The sequence below is a fragment of the Harmonia axyridis genome, chromosome 5, assembly GCF_914767665.1.
Source record: "Harmonia axyridis chromosome 5, icHarAxyr1.1, whole genome shotgun sequence".
NCBI classification, from domain to species: domain Eukaryota; kingdom Metazoa; phylum Arthropoda; class Insecta; order Coleoptera; family Coccinellidae; genus Harmonia; species Harmonia axyridis.
The window spans coordinates 26,915,176-26,929,526 of NC_059505.1; the positions used below are offsets into that span (position 1 = coordinate 26,915,176).

General features: G+C 33.9%; 1 protein-coding gene and 1 long non-coding RNA gene across 4 annotated transcripts in view; both read left to right on the plus strand.

Annotated features, from left to right (window-relative positions):
- The window catches only part of LOC123681141 (polypyrimidine tract-binding protein 1), a 592,501-nt gene that overhangs the window by 139,463 nt on the left and 438,687 nt on the right, over nt 1-14,351 (plus strand). The gene's annotated exons all lie outside the window — the stretch shown is intronic.
- LOC123681146 lies at nt 155-9,524 on the plus strand. Its single transcript, XR_006747644.1, has 3 exons — nt 155-304; nt 9,175-9,232; nt 9,405-9,524. It is a non-coding gene; the product is annotated as an uncharacterized LOC123681146 (long non-coding RNA).

Genomic DNA, 14,351 nt, shown 5'->3' on the forward strand with positions numbered 1-14,351 from the left:
TCTATATATAATATGCGTTTAAAACTAGTTCTGCTAATAATATGTTATTCTTTATAAAAAATTTCAATATGCATGAGACACAACCACATTTCATTACGATATCAATTTTCACATCGTTAAACTAGTGTATGAATAAGTATTTCGAATAGTTCAGTAATTAAAGAATGCTTTTTCTTCGATTGTATTCAAGATGCAGAATTTTTTCAATGGCTTAATAAACTGTTGCTTTAAGGGGTTGTGTCTATTTGTTGAAATATTTTCGTAAGAACTCAATAAAATGTTTCATCTACTACCAGTATGGGAAGTGAGTATTACACTTGTAGTTTTCGAACTTTATTGCCAAACGATATTCCTTAGGGATTAATGAAGAGGGCTTAATACTCCTCAATGCCATTTCTTCTTCATACACCAAATTTTTCAAAGTAGGTACTCAACAGTGCTACAAATAAACGCTTATTGTATATGTTTACTGACTTGATTGAAAATGAAAAATCTTTCACTTGTACTGATCAGAATTATTAATAATTTCAACATTTTCTAACATGAAATTTGGTGAGAGGGTAGGTCTTCAGGTATAAATAATCTTTCCATCTGTAATGATACTAAAAATGGCCTAATTCCATAACACTCTCTCATTTCGTTGGAAAAAGCTACAACAAAAAGCTGTCTTCAAACAAACTTCGTAATTGAGTTGACTTCTCAAATCGATCTATTCACGAAAAGCCAAAATTAAGCCATCACCAACTTCAATCGTTCCACATTAGACAATATCGTCATGGAATAATACCACAAACAGTATTCCCTATCGAAAAAAAAATACCTCACATCACATGCGATTAGGTATTTAGTTGCTCACCATCCAAGGTACCATCACGCAATGCTGCGAATTAGCTTACTGGTGGAGCAGTAACAGTCATCGTCAGCCTCATTATCTTCAATTCCTTCGGGTGTGATCTTCAGATACTTTCGATATTTAGAGAGTGAGAAGCAATTAGTTGTTGCATAATAGGTTTCTGGCGAGGATATACCATGTTTTGTAATGAACGGTAGAGAAAAATATGTAGTTAATCATCATTATTTCCACTGTGGATCTTTTGATGAATCGTCTCGAATCAAAAGTGATTGTTCGAGACAATCCTGAAAAGAATTTTTATTGAAATTAGTTGGTGTCTTTGAGTCTCCTCATATGAAATTTGTATTAATAGATATGTCGAAAACTGTTCAGTCACTTTAATTTATTTATTTTGTAATCATATAAACAGCAGGTTATATTGACGTTCAGCTAATTCGGAATTTCCTCCTTTCTTTTTATGACTTATGTATTCATAACTACTTAATAATCTATTTCTGGAGATTATGAGAATAAGAATACAATTTGCACATTAGTTCTTTTTGGTTTATTCTCACAATCTACGTTTCAGAACGTTTGAATCAATTTCCCGAAAATGTTCTTTTTACCTATGTCTTTGAATTGGTTACATCATAACTTTGGAAGGCAATGAGTGTTTTATTCATCATCTTCTGATCAAAATACCAACTTTATTGATTGTACTTTCTTTCACAATTTTAATATTTTTTACAATTGAAATGATCTCACCTACATAAACTAGTCGAAGAAATAGTAGGGTATACTACTTGTAATAATATACCGAGTAATAAACTAACTGTCAAAGAAACTACAACACCCAGAAGGAACCGTTTAAATTTGAAATTTCTTTTGGTAAAACATATGTACTATAGCAAGGGGTAAATGATTGATTGAATTTGGAGAAAAAAGTCGTGAAGGTTTTTTTATGTGAACAATTTTTGTTACTTGAATATTGTAGTCGTTTCTTCTTCTTTCTTAAATTTTACCACAAACCAGCTGTTCAAGGAGATCCAACGTCGATGTTCAGTAGTTGTTAAAATGCCTAGAGTTTGTGTACGATGAATTTATCGCCGCCTAACAGAATTTGAAAGAGGTCGAATTATTGGTCTACGACAGGCGGGGTTGTCATTTCGATAAATCGAACAGAAATCCAACTACTGTTATGAGATGTTGTTTGGGCGTGGTTTGACAATGCCCAAAATCAAAGAAGAGTAGGCACCGGTCCTCGAAGGGTAACAAATGAAGTTCAAGATTGACGTCTAAGACTTATTGCCATTAGAGACCGATTTGCGACAACTCGATCTTTGGCTGATGAGTGGTTAGGAGGACAAGGCCATCCTGTAACTGCTCGAACGGTTTACTGCTGGATAAGGTCTTTTGGACTGCATCATTATCGACCTCATCTTGTGTTACCTCTGACGGTTGAGCATAGCCGGCAACGAATACAGTGGTGCAGGGAACATCAACATTTGAATGTGGAATGGCATCAGGTCGTCTTTTCTGATGAATCTCGATTCTCCTTGGGTGCACATGATGGCCGAATAAGGGTTAGACAACGTCAGGGAGAAAGACGTGAACCTCAGTTTGATGTTGAGCGTCATTTACAACGGACTGTAGGCATTATGGTATGGGGTGCTATTGCACATGCAAGTAGGTCACCTTTAACCGAGGTAACTGACAACGCTGCGTTACCTTCAAAAAATAGTTGAGCCATATGTTTTCTCCTACCTTAACAAGCTCGAGAATCCAATATTTCAGCAAGATAATGCCCGACCTCATGTTGCCATCTTATTGCATCAATGCCGAGACGTGTTACGTTTTGGGGAATTTATAGATTATCGCGGTGGACAAACACATCATTAACAAAATTATTGAAAAAATTTGTAAACCCTTGTTGAAGTGTTTTTGTCAGTTAGTATACATAGAATGCTTTTCCCTGTCCACATGTGCTGCTAAGTGAATAAATACTTCTCAGAAATTAAAGCTCTCCCTATTCACTCGTGTTATAATTAACCATTATCCATAGAACTAATCAACTCTTAAACAAAGCCTCTTAATTTCAAAACGATATGATCTTATAATTTATTCCTGAAATCCTCACAAAAAATACACCTACAGGTACTCAATTATTATTTTCGTCAAAACATATTCCTTGATGTGCGTGCAAAGGAATTACGGTCCTGCACACCAACACGCTGTTTCCCTTCATGAATAAATGAAGCATTGTTCGTTTGGAACATCCGGACACAACTAAAATCATTTTATTTTGACCGTGCATGAGACATGGCGTGCAAGTGTTCGGCTACGTCATCGCAAACTGTTGAGTGGAGATGGGTCCCCTATTTTGTAGTATTCAGGGCATCCACCAGTTGAATATAAGGACCGTTCTTTAGTTTAGGACAGTTGTAATAAACGGACATATGAGTGTGGGGAGAATTGGGTCCGTCTTTTAGTTAATTGAGTCCACCTGAGCTGATCGAATATGAAGTAGGTTGAGAACTACTCGTGCCATAGAATGAATTGTGTTTTGCAGAAGGTGAAAACTGTTCAGGAAAAATGGGGAATCTCTTTCAAATCTAAATATATCTTACCTCACAGACAGACCGTTGTACACTTTCTAGAACGATGAATGATCTAACGAGCTCATCAATCAACAGTTTTAGATTTCTACGTTTGACAGATGGACATAAGTTAAAGTCTACCTCATCTTATAAAACCTTAATTCTTTGAGTATAATAAAAATGAAATTATGTTGAAATGAATTCGCTTCAATTTTTGTAGTTTTTCTACGACTAATAACGGGTGTTTTTTTCGAGGTACATATATAACTTTAAGTTGGCGACCGATTTAACAGCTGTCAAGTGATTTATTCTCAATTTGGTTTGGCAATTCATCATGAATAGACTTACGCCTGAACAACGCTTGCAAATAGTGCAATTCCATTTCGAAAATAATGGTTCTGTGCGGAATACGTATCGCGCACTACGTCCATTTCATTTTGTTTAGCGTTGAAGCGCACTTCTGGTTGAATGGCTACGTCAATAAACAAAACTGCCGCATTTGGAGTGAAGCTAATCCTCAAGTGTATGTCGAAACACCGTTACATCCAGAAAAACTGACTGTTTGGTGCGCTTTATGGGCTGGTGGAATCATTGGTCCGTACCTCTTTTAAAACGATGATGCCCAGAACGTTAGAGTCAATGGTGATCGGTATAGAGCCATGATTCCTAACTTTTTCATTCCTCAATGGAACAACCATGATGTCCAGGAGCTGTGGTTCCAACAAGACGGCGCAACATGTCACACAGCTCGTGCCACAATCGATTTATTGAAAGACACGTTTGGTGACCGCCTAATTTCACGTTTTGGACCTGTGAATTGGCCTCCAAGATCTTGTGATTTAACACTGCTAGACTACTTTCTGAGGAGCTATGTAAAGTCATTGGTCTATGCGTATAAGCCACAAACCCTTGACCATTTGGAAGAAAATATTTGCCGTATTATTGCCGATATATGGCCACAGATGTTGGAAAAAGTCATCGAAATTTGGACGTCCAGATTGGACTACATCCGAGCCAGCCGTGGCGGTCATATGCCAGAAATCATACTTAAAATGTAATGCCACAAGATTATCTTGCGGATAAATAAAATTCATGTCAATCGAATAATCCGTAATTGTTCTAAAAAAACACCCTTTTTATAATGTGTTGCACATGTGATTTTTGCATTTAATTGCCCTCAGGGATAATTGTTTATAGTTCTTCAACACTCTTTCTGCTATAACAAAATTTCCTAGACGAATAAACGCGTAGTGTTTATGTTTTTGCATGGAAATAATATATGGTAATTTAACGATAATCTAATGCTATTTATAATATGAGAGGAGGTTCTCAGGATACGAGGCGATATAATCAACAATTCTCAGCTGTCAGAAAAATATATACCTACTATAGAAATACGTTGTGCGCGAGCTATCGAAGACTATCATGATGGATTTCAGTATTCCGATATTATTTTAGAGCCAGAAAATAGAGTACAACAAGATTTGCTTCCTGAAAAGTTCAAGATTTCACACAAATAAGGAACATGGTCAAGGTGCTGAAAGAGCTATAATACTAGCGTATTTTGCTGAACTACTAAGATATCTATCTTAATCTCACAAATCCACGAGAAGATCGTCAGCATCATTTCTTGTCAACTTTTAAATATGCAAGAGCTGGTTGGATGGGAATCAAATAAGGTTGCCAGAGGATATGTAGAAGAAAATCTGCCGGAAAAAATTATAATTGTGCAGAAAATCCAGATTCGAGACATTTCAATGAAAAATTTGCCAAATATTTGTGTGTTGATAACAGATCAGTTTACATATGTCACATAATATGCAGACTCACGTGGAAAGTGCAAGAGGCAGCTTGGAAGTCATGGCTGCTGTATCAGCAAGTGAGCAAACCTGCAATGAATAACAAAGGAATCACCTTAAATTTCGGAAATAGGCATAGAGTAATAAACATAGATGGAGGGAGTTTACGCAATTTTTACATGTCCCCAACATGGTTAGATTACCTTGTCGGATTGTGATTTATTTTCAAATCCACAATTTTACTATATCGTTATGAATGTATATTATACAGGGTGTTTCCTAAACATGCGGCAAAAATTCAGGGGGTTGTTCCTTGGACTATTCTAAGAATATTTTGTCCTTTGATGATTTTTGAAAAACCTATTTGTTTCGAAGATATAGGGGAAACAAAATTTCAGATAATAACATTTTATTATGAAAAATTACATGAAAATACAACTCAACCTACAAAAACTGTTGAAAATGACCACCTCTAGCCAGCATACAAGCATCCAATCTTCTCCTCATTGACTGCCGAACCCTTTCAAAAACACCAGGATCATTTCTTATTAAGTTACACCCAGCAATGATCCGATTTCGCAAGTCTTCCACATTATCAATTTTTAGTCAAAAAACTGGCCGTTTTTAGTAATTGGAATGTTGTTAAACAAATTTAAAAATAAATTGTACCTACTTAGTAAACACAGTGCGGTACGCATTTTTATTTAAACTATTATTAATTTTAAAAATATGAAAAATGTTGTTCGCCCTGTATCTTCGAAACAAAGAGGTTTTTCAAAAATCATCCAAGGACAAAACATGCTTAAAATAGTCCAAGGAACAACCCCCTGAATTTTTGCCGCATGTTTAGGAAACACCCTGTATAATATACATTCAATATTGAATGACATATATTGAATATACAAATTTGAATATTTGGAATCCGATATTTTTCCTAACTGTCGAATTTGTAATAAGCAGAATATTTATTATTTTCTGTATCTACCTTCTGAAATCCAAGGTTTGGCAACTTTTGCTCTCCTAGAGTCATCGGTTGTTTCACGTCGTTTGACGCGCTTGAAGTTTGTTTTCTGAATTTCTGATATATTTAAGTATTTATTTCAATATATTTTGAGTTGATATGAAACGTCGATTCACTATGGGACATAAGGAGTGCGTTCTTTGTGGGGAAACTCGCGGATTGAGTGAAATATCGTATCACTAATATGTTTTCATTTCCGCGCGGTTCATGTCAAATTTGAGAGTTCATGTTGAGAATAAAATTTGCTTACTGAAAATGACATATGCTTCCTCTATCTATGTTCATTGCTCTGAGCAAAAGATAGGAATTCATGGCATTAATAGAAAATAATTCGCATCAATACGTAGGTCTGATATTAATTGGTAATTAATGTGTTATAAGAAACGGAAGAATTTTTCCATTTGCTCTGATATGATATTCTCCATATTTATAAATGAAAAGAAATATGAGAGGATTATAATTCAAGATACGTTAAAGTATTTGCTTGCAAACTTCCAGCAATTAGCTATAGCATCCCAAATTCATTTTCCAAAAATGTTCATCAGTCTTATATTTCTAACTTTCGTGTGAAGTATTGGTAACAGATTTTTTTTATACATCTCAAGATACATATTGATGCGGAAAGTTTATCAATTCTACTACTAACAAACACATGATATCATTGACTATTTTGAAATTGCTCATTAAAAATCTCAAATAAATTCATTTGGTCCTAGATGAAGTAGAGTAAATAATTCGCAATGGTGGCTATTATTAATTATTACCTCGAAATGTTACTCACTCGTGGCATAATCAAGTATTAATTTATGAAATATTCTATGATTTTATGACGAGACACATCGAATTAAACACCAAAAACTTATAATCAAGATTTATTAAAACGCTGAATAATTAATAATGCAGATATCAACTAAGTATATTCACCGTGAATACAGATTTTCGGTGTCATTACGTATGCATAAAACACATTTCGACAACTTCAGAATATGCGCCCCCGCCCAATTTATTAGTTAATTAAAATTAAAATGAAAGCTGGCGCTTTTATGACACGAAATGAGGAACGGTAATTTTTCAACTGTAATAAAATGCTGAAACACCATCAAAAGGCGTGAATAATAAGTTTTACTCTTCCAAATTATGAGGGAAACGGCTAACAAAATGTTAGATGTGCGTGATGAAGTTGAATTACCCATGTGAGATAACAATGCCGGCTTATACATCAGGTTTTCAGTGATCTCATAATAAAACATGGCATTTATTATAGGTTTTCATTCAATTCATTATCGAATAGGATAGTTGAAAAAACACTTAATTTTTCGATTTTGGTACAAATGAATACAAGCTACTCAAGCTCAAGCTACTTGGCTTGAGCTTGACTTGATTTCAATTCAAATAGTGGTTTTTCAATCTCAAGGCAAGTCAAGTAATTATTCTTCAAGTACTTGAATTATATCAAGCTACTTGATTTTTAGCAGTTTTATTGTGTCAAGTCAAGCATTAAATATCTAAAATCAAGTCAAGTCAAGCTCAAGTATGTCATTTTTCACGAGATTGATTTTCAAGTGAAGTATAGTTGGTTAAAATGTCAATCTACTTGGCTTGATGAATCCCTACCAATATCTGAAATATGTTGACCCCAATTTGGATTTCCCAAAACTGGTTGTTTTTCTGTAATCTTAGAGACCTACAATCAATCAATATATTAAGCTACCTTTTATACACCACCCGATTTAATTACCAAGATTGACTTACATACATCCATACATACATGGTACTCTTAGAATAAGCTTTAATATTTCAATTCGATGTGTATTTCCTGTATACTTTACGAACCCTTGTGGAGCTTTTCTTCTATCGTTCTGCTCTATGGGTGAAGAATTGAATAGCCGGAAACCATTTAAATTCTTAATTTGTGTTATGTTCCGGAGATTACGGTCAGAAAATGAGTTAGCAGATAAAGTATTGTTCATTTTCAATGCTATATAAAATTTCATTGTTTTTCACGCAAAAAAATATATAACAGTTCGAGAGGCCACACATATGATTGTTAGTTTTATTAGCAAAAAACAGAATTACTGCTATATTATCACACACAACAATAAATAGGTTCATTAATTTGCTAAGTATAACCTTTTGATTGAACTGAATTTGCATAAACATATCTCATTTTTTCTATTCTATTGTAAGTACTCTATTGTAAAAAAATATATAGATACATTTTGAGAAGTATATGTGAACTGATGTCTTGTATTAAAATGTACACTTATTTTGGTATTTTTCGAGTAATTAATAAATTCTAAAAATTCTGAATTCTAAAATTATGTTTATAATCTGGAAAGTGACCTGAATAGACTGAATTCGATAGTTGAACTTTATCATTATATTTTGATTGGTTTTTTCATGATATGAAAAGACATTTATTTACAATTGAATTTACTGATTACACTCATTAAGAGGCGAGCGATGATCCAAGGAGAGGCGGAATGTCCCCCGAAATGGGGACCGCCCCCACTAAAATTTTGCTAATCTGAAGATATTTTGAAAATCTTTTTTACACCCTCACTAATAAGGAAAATGAAGGAAGTATTACCTGCTTCTTTAATTTCTTTCTTATAATTAAGTTAAAATAAAAAAAATTGTGCCAATTGGGATTTTGGCGTTAAAAAATGTCACATAGCTAGCTGATGATGACCTGTTCGTAGGTTTACCTAACTTCCAGCTCCCTTTTATTCTTTCAAACTAATTCAAGGGATTGTGTTAAATTAATAATAATCCAATTATGATGACTTACTTACCTACTTGATGTTACCTCTTATATCATTTAATTTCCAAATAAACCTCTGTTATTATTTTTAGTATTTGGCAGATTATGCTTGATGTAACGTATAATAATAATATCAAAATTAACAATTTTTATTTTTCCAGGTAAATTCATTACTCAAACTATAATGGCTGGTGACCTAGCAACAATGATTTATCTACGGTGAGCATTAATGTAAATCATAATTGCAATTGTTATTGATTTATGGATGATTAGGTATGATCGTTATGATGTTTTTGTAGCAATTAATTATAATTCCGTTGAATATTTTCCCGGTAAAGATGAAATTTCTATCGAGAATTTCTAGTTCCATATTGAAATATTCCATTTTCAGATCATTCACTTCCATGTTTTACTTCGTTTTTACTACGGCATTCCACCATAGAGATATAGACAGTCATAAACTGCGTAGGATTTGAAATTGAAACCATTTACTATTCAAAGTCAATAAAGGAGAATTGTTGTTAAATATTTTATGCTTATTTTATTACCAACACAATCAATATACGTATTGTAGTCTTCTCTAACGTTTCTCGTCAATGCAAGAAACAACTGAGTCTCGAACCGATGGATATTTCAGAAATAAACAGTTATTTATTCCTTAATATGCATGCTGTTATGGGTTGAACTTTATTGTTATTACTGACTGAATGATGTATAGTAAAAATAATTGTTTTCTAATTTTCAATAATTTCATTTGTATGCTTTCCCAACATTTGATTTAAACGATGGTTTTGATTGATTGCTCTTCTGAATGAAGCACATTGGAAACATGGATATTGAAAATTTGTCATGGTATTAATTCTAATAATGGATATGCATTGCTGAAATCTAGCTCTACTAAAAGTTTTGTAGTTTTTTGTCATCTTCCTTTTTCCCAATTTCAACCTTTCTTGAACCTCCCCGTTGGCTTTAATTCATAATTATTTATTAATATTTACGCAACATAGTGGCATTTCTATTTGCACGATTATTTGTCATGATGTGCATGCTGGTTTATTCTGACAAAGTAAACAAAAACTAATTAGCTGTCCAATAATGTTGATTTTCACAATGTAGAGAGGTTGAAAATTCAACATTTCATACCTTTCAATAGAATTCATGTTCTTTTAGGTTTTTGATTCATATAATTATATTTTCGTGTATTCTGCAAAGTCCCTGTATGAAGAGCCCAAAATAAGAAAAGTTAAAAGATATATGTACTACCTTCTATATTCTCACGCATAAGAATTCTCAAAGAATGTCATTCCGATTGGATATTTTCGAAGAAAACTTCGATGTCATTATTTACAAAATACAAAGTGTCGTTTCTTCTCTCAACTACGTGTCTAGTATTTTCTGCTTCGCTAATGGACGAGCAACTGGTGTCTCTAAATTTCCTTTATGCGCCATGTTCAACAGTTTGTCGCAACCTGAATAGCGCTGTAAAGAGAGAACAATTTGTGCTTCCCTACTTCTGTTTCTATTTGAGAAAAGGAAAAGATTGTTATGTAGTTCACAATACTGTGAAGTCAAATTGCATCGGTATCTTTTCAAAATTGGTGATTCCAATTTTTTTTCTAGAACGGAATTGGTATAGTATATTCCAGAACAAGTTGCAGAATGGGCTCCTATTCCAACACCAATGCGAAATTCGAAAACAAGCGATGAAGGAGCAAATTTTCGAACGTATGAGTGTTGCAATTACCTTCTGCAACGAGTATTAGACAATATTTTCTTTATTTCAGTCAAGTTTTGTGGAATATTGTCGAAAATTCAGATTGTAACGAGCGTTCATTTAAATTCGTGATCAAGAGTGCTGTGGAGAAATTAGAGTGTATTTTCTGTGATCACAACTTTTTCCTTGAAAAAGTTTTTTCGTGCTCATATCAGCAGCCTTTTGTCGCATCCTTCTCAGAAGAATCACTTCATGTAGTGGCAATTCATTTTCTTCTGCCCATCGAAGACATGAATTGAATGATTTGATTGCCTCTTTATTGAACAATTTCTGAACAGGTTCATCTTCGTCGTCAGAGCTTTGATGTTACTCAGTTACATCAGCAAATGTCTCATCGTATTCCAAAAACTCTGTGACCAAATTTTCTTCGTCATCACCTCGTTTCCATTTTTGAACTTTTATCACTTTTAACTTTTGTATCATCTAACTGAATAATGTACTTCCTAATTGTTTGATATTTCTCTTGAGATTTTTGCGTACTATTCCAGTTGTTGAGATAATTGGAATAGTTCTCGTTGATATCATTCCCCACTGTCTCTTTATCCGAAATTCGAGGTCCCTATATTTTGAAATTTTTTCGACCTCTTCTTTACGCATGTTGTTGTTATTTGGTATTGCTACGTCGATGAGTATTGCTTTCTTTTGATGTTTATCGACTAGTAGTATATCTGGTCTGTTGTGAGGGACTGTTTTATCAGTCAAAACTGTACGATCCCAGTACAGCTTAAAGCGTTCGTTTTTCAGGATGGTCTCCGGTTGATACTTCTATTATGGCACTTTTTCAGAATGAATTAGTTCTAATATGGTTGCCAATTCTTGGTGTAGTATATTTCCTACTGCATATTCTACTGCATATTATTATTGCATTATTATTATTATAATACGTATCATTCAACAATTGTTGCTGTTAGGATTAGAGGGTACTTGGTACTTCGAATTATCTGGGGCTCGTATTATCCATACATTACTTTTCAATTCACAAAAAAAAATTTCGTAACTTTTCGTTTTTCGCAAAACAATTGATGATATGTACTTTGTACAAAGCACAGATATATTTTTAAGATAGATATTCGCGAAAAAGAATCAACAAAAAATCATTACAAATGAAGTAAAATTATTATTTCATGAAAGTCGTCGTTCAGTGCTTATTTGCTTCGAAAAAAGAAAGAAGATGAAGTGAATGTCCAACTTCATAAACCGTACAAAGTTTGGTCATCGCAGGAGCGCCAGAGAGGAAATGAATGGGTTCCAAAGTTTGACTGATATGCGGAAAGCCAAGTGGTGGTAATCCCTCTTAACTTTCTATGAGAAATATTCTTTATGACTGATATTTCATGGCACTGGAGTGAACGGAAATCTGACGTGACTGATGTGTGTGAATCGACCTTAAGTGAGCGAAACCAATGAATTGGACGTCGCTAATTTCATGTTTAGCAACTTCTCGATCTTGACGCGCCTCCTCGGTCTAAATATTAATGCCCTCATCAGTCTGCAGGAATCAACTGAGACGCAGTAATGAAAACTTATTCAGGTCTCGATCCGGACGCAGCGAACAGATTGGCCCGTTTAAAAATGACTTATTCATATTTCAATTTCCCGGATTTCCCTTTCGTTTTCCTACCGAAATGCCCCGGAACGGTTTCAATTTGGCATATCGTCGGAGATATCGTTGCACGCTGAAATATTGAGACGCTTGCCGAAGAACTTGCGAAATTAATTTATGTCATAGAGCGTCTTTGAAGGGGTACGCCGCAAATCTGGAACTTCAAACAAAAACCGGATTAAATTGGATGTTATTCGAACTGGTTAGGAATTCATTCCGTGAGGCCTGGCTTCAATTTGAATTGCTATCATAATTGTATTGCCTTTTTATCAAAGTCTTTCGTTCACGTTTGCAATCGGCTCGAATTCTCGAGTTATTCACCGGAAACAATGAGTTGTCGATGTTTTTCTAAACGTGATAATTGCTGAATCACTGCAGAGTCGCATGCGTTATTTTATTGCGCGTTTGTTCCAAAGAATACGCGTGCTTCATTTTGTTGGAATGTTTGTAATTCTTCGACATCGCTTTGTGTTGAAGGGTGAAATCGGCTGATCAGTTTCGACTATTTCAATGTCAGGAAGTTTCCTTGAATTGATTCCAGAAATATACATTCAATCGAAAAAAAAATAATTGTTGTAAAATAACAGTACATACTATCAAAGGTTATTATTGTTATTTTGTCAGTAACCTCGCCTAATTTTAGGGATTCATGGTTAAACTTAATGTTCAAGCTACTTTACTTGATATTCAAGCTACTTGACTTGAGCTTTTAGTAGTTTTTCAATATTAAGTCAAGTAAATAATAATAAATAACGACTTGACTTGCCAATGAAAAACTACTACTTGACTTGAAATTGAGTTGATCTCAAGTCAACTTGCTTGAATATCAAGTCCAGCCGTGAATCCCTACCTAATTTAATTTTGAAGAAATGAGTTTTTCCGTCACAATTTCTATAATTTCAGAATGTTGTACCAGGAGTGGTTTTAACCAATAACATATTGACGAATCCGGAATCCGTTCTTGTTATGAATAAATAAAAAAATAAATAAACAAATTAGGTTCTATCTGTTTGTCCGACCGTATACATTAGGGATTAGTAGTTTTTCAATGTAAAGTTAAGTATTTATCTATTAAGTATGTATTTGACTTAACATTGAGTACTTAATAAATACTTGACTTTACATTGAAAAACTACAACTTGACTTGAACTTGAGTTGATTTCGAGACGAGCTCAAGCCAAGTAGCATAATAACTTTAGAACAGGTGTTCAAGGTAGTTCAGGATCCAGAATGCTGCTTTTATGTGCATTGAGGGGCAAAATCCAACTAGGGGATTATGGCATTAGAAATTTTGTGTTCCTGTTAATTTAAAACTGCATATGAATAACTACATATTTGAAGAGTCATATGGAATGTCATGTCGATCGCTGGAGAAGAACCTCAGAAAATTAAAAAAGGATATTGAAAAAACAAAACAATAGTTTCGGGACCACGAAGTCGACACAGTTGAAATTGAGGATGGTGAAGTTCCGGTGGTAATTATGGCATTAGAAATTTTGTGTTCCTGTTAATTTAAAACTGCATATGAATAACTACATATTTGAAGAGTCATATGGAATGTCATGTCGATCGCTGGAGAAGAACCTCAGAAAATTAAAAAAGGATATTGAAAAAACAAAACAATAGTTTCGGAACCACGAAGTCGACACAGTTGAAATTGAGGATGGTGAAGTTCCGTGCATAATTTTGATCTGATCACATCATTTAAACTGTAGAAAATACAAGAAAAATATTGGAAAAGAATCACTAAATATTTCCATAATTACCAACATATCTGATCGGGATGATATTTGTCGTGTATATTTAGAAAAATTATCTCAAATTTCCTGGAAAAAATCTTAAAAAATTTAAGAAGAATATAAAAAAAAATTACCCATTCATTCCGTAGCAAGAGAGATGACACGGTGAGTGAAAATAAAATGGAAATTTCAAGTTTTATCCAAAATTTCATGTTGAGCGCA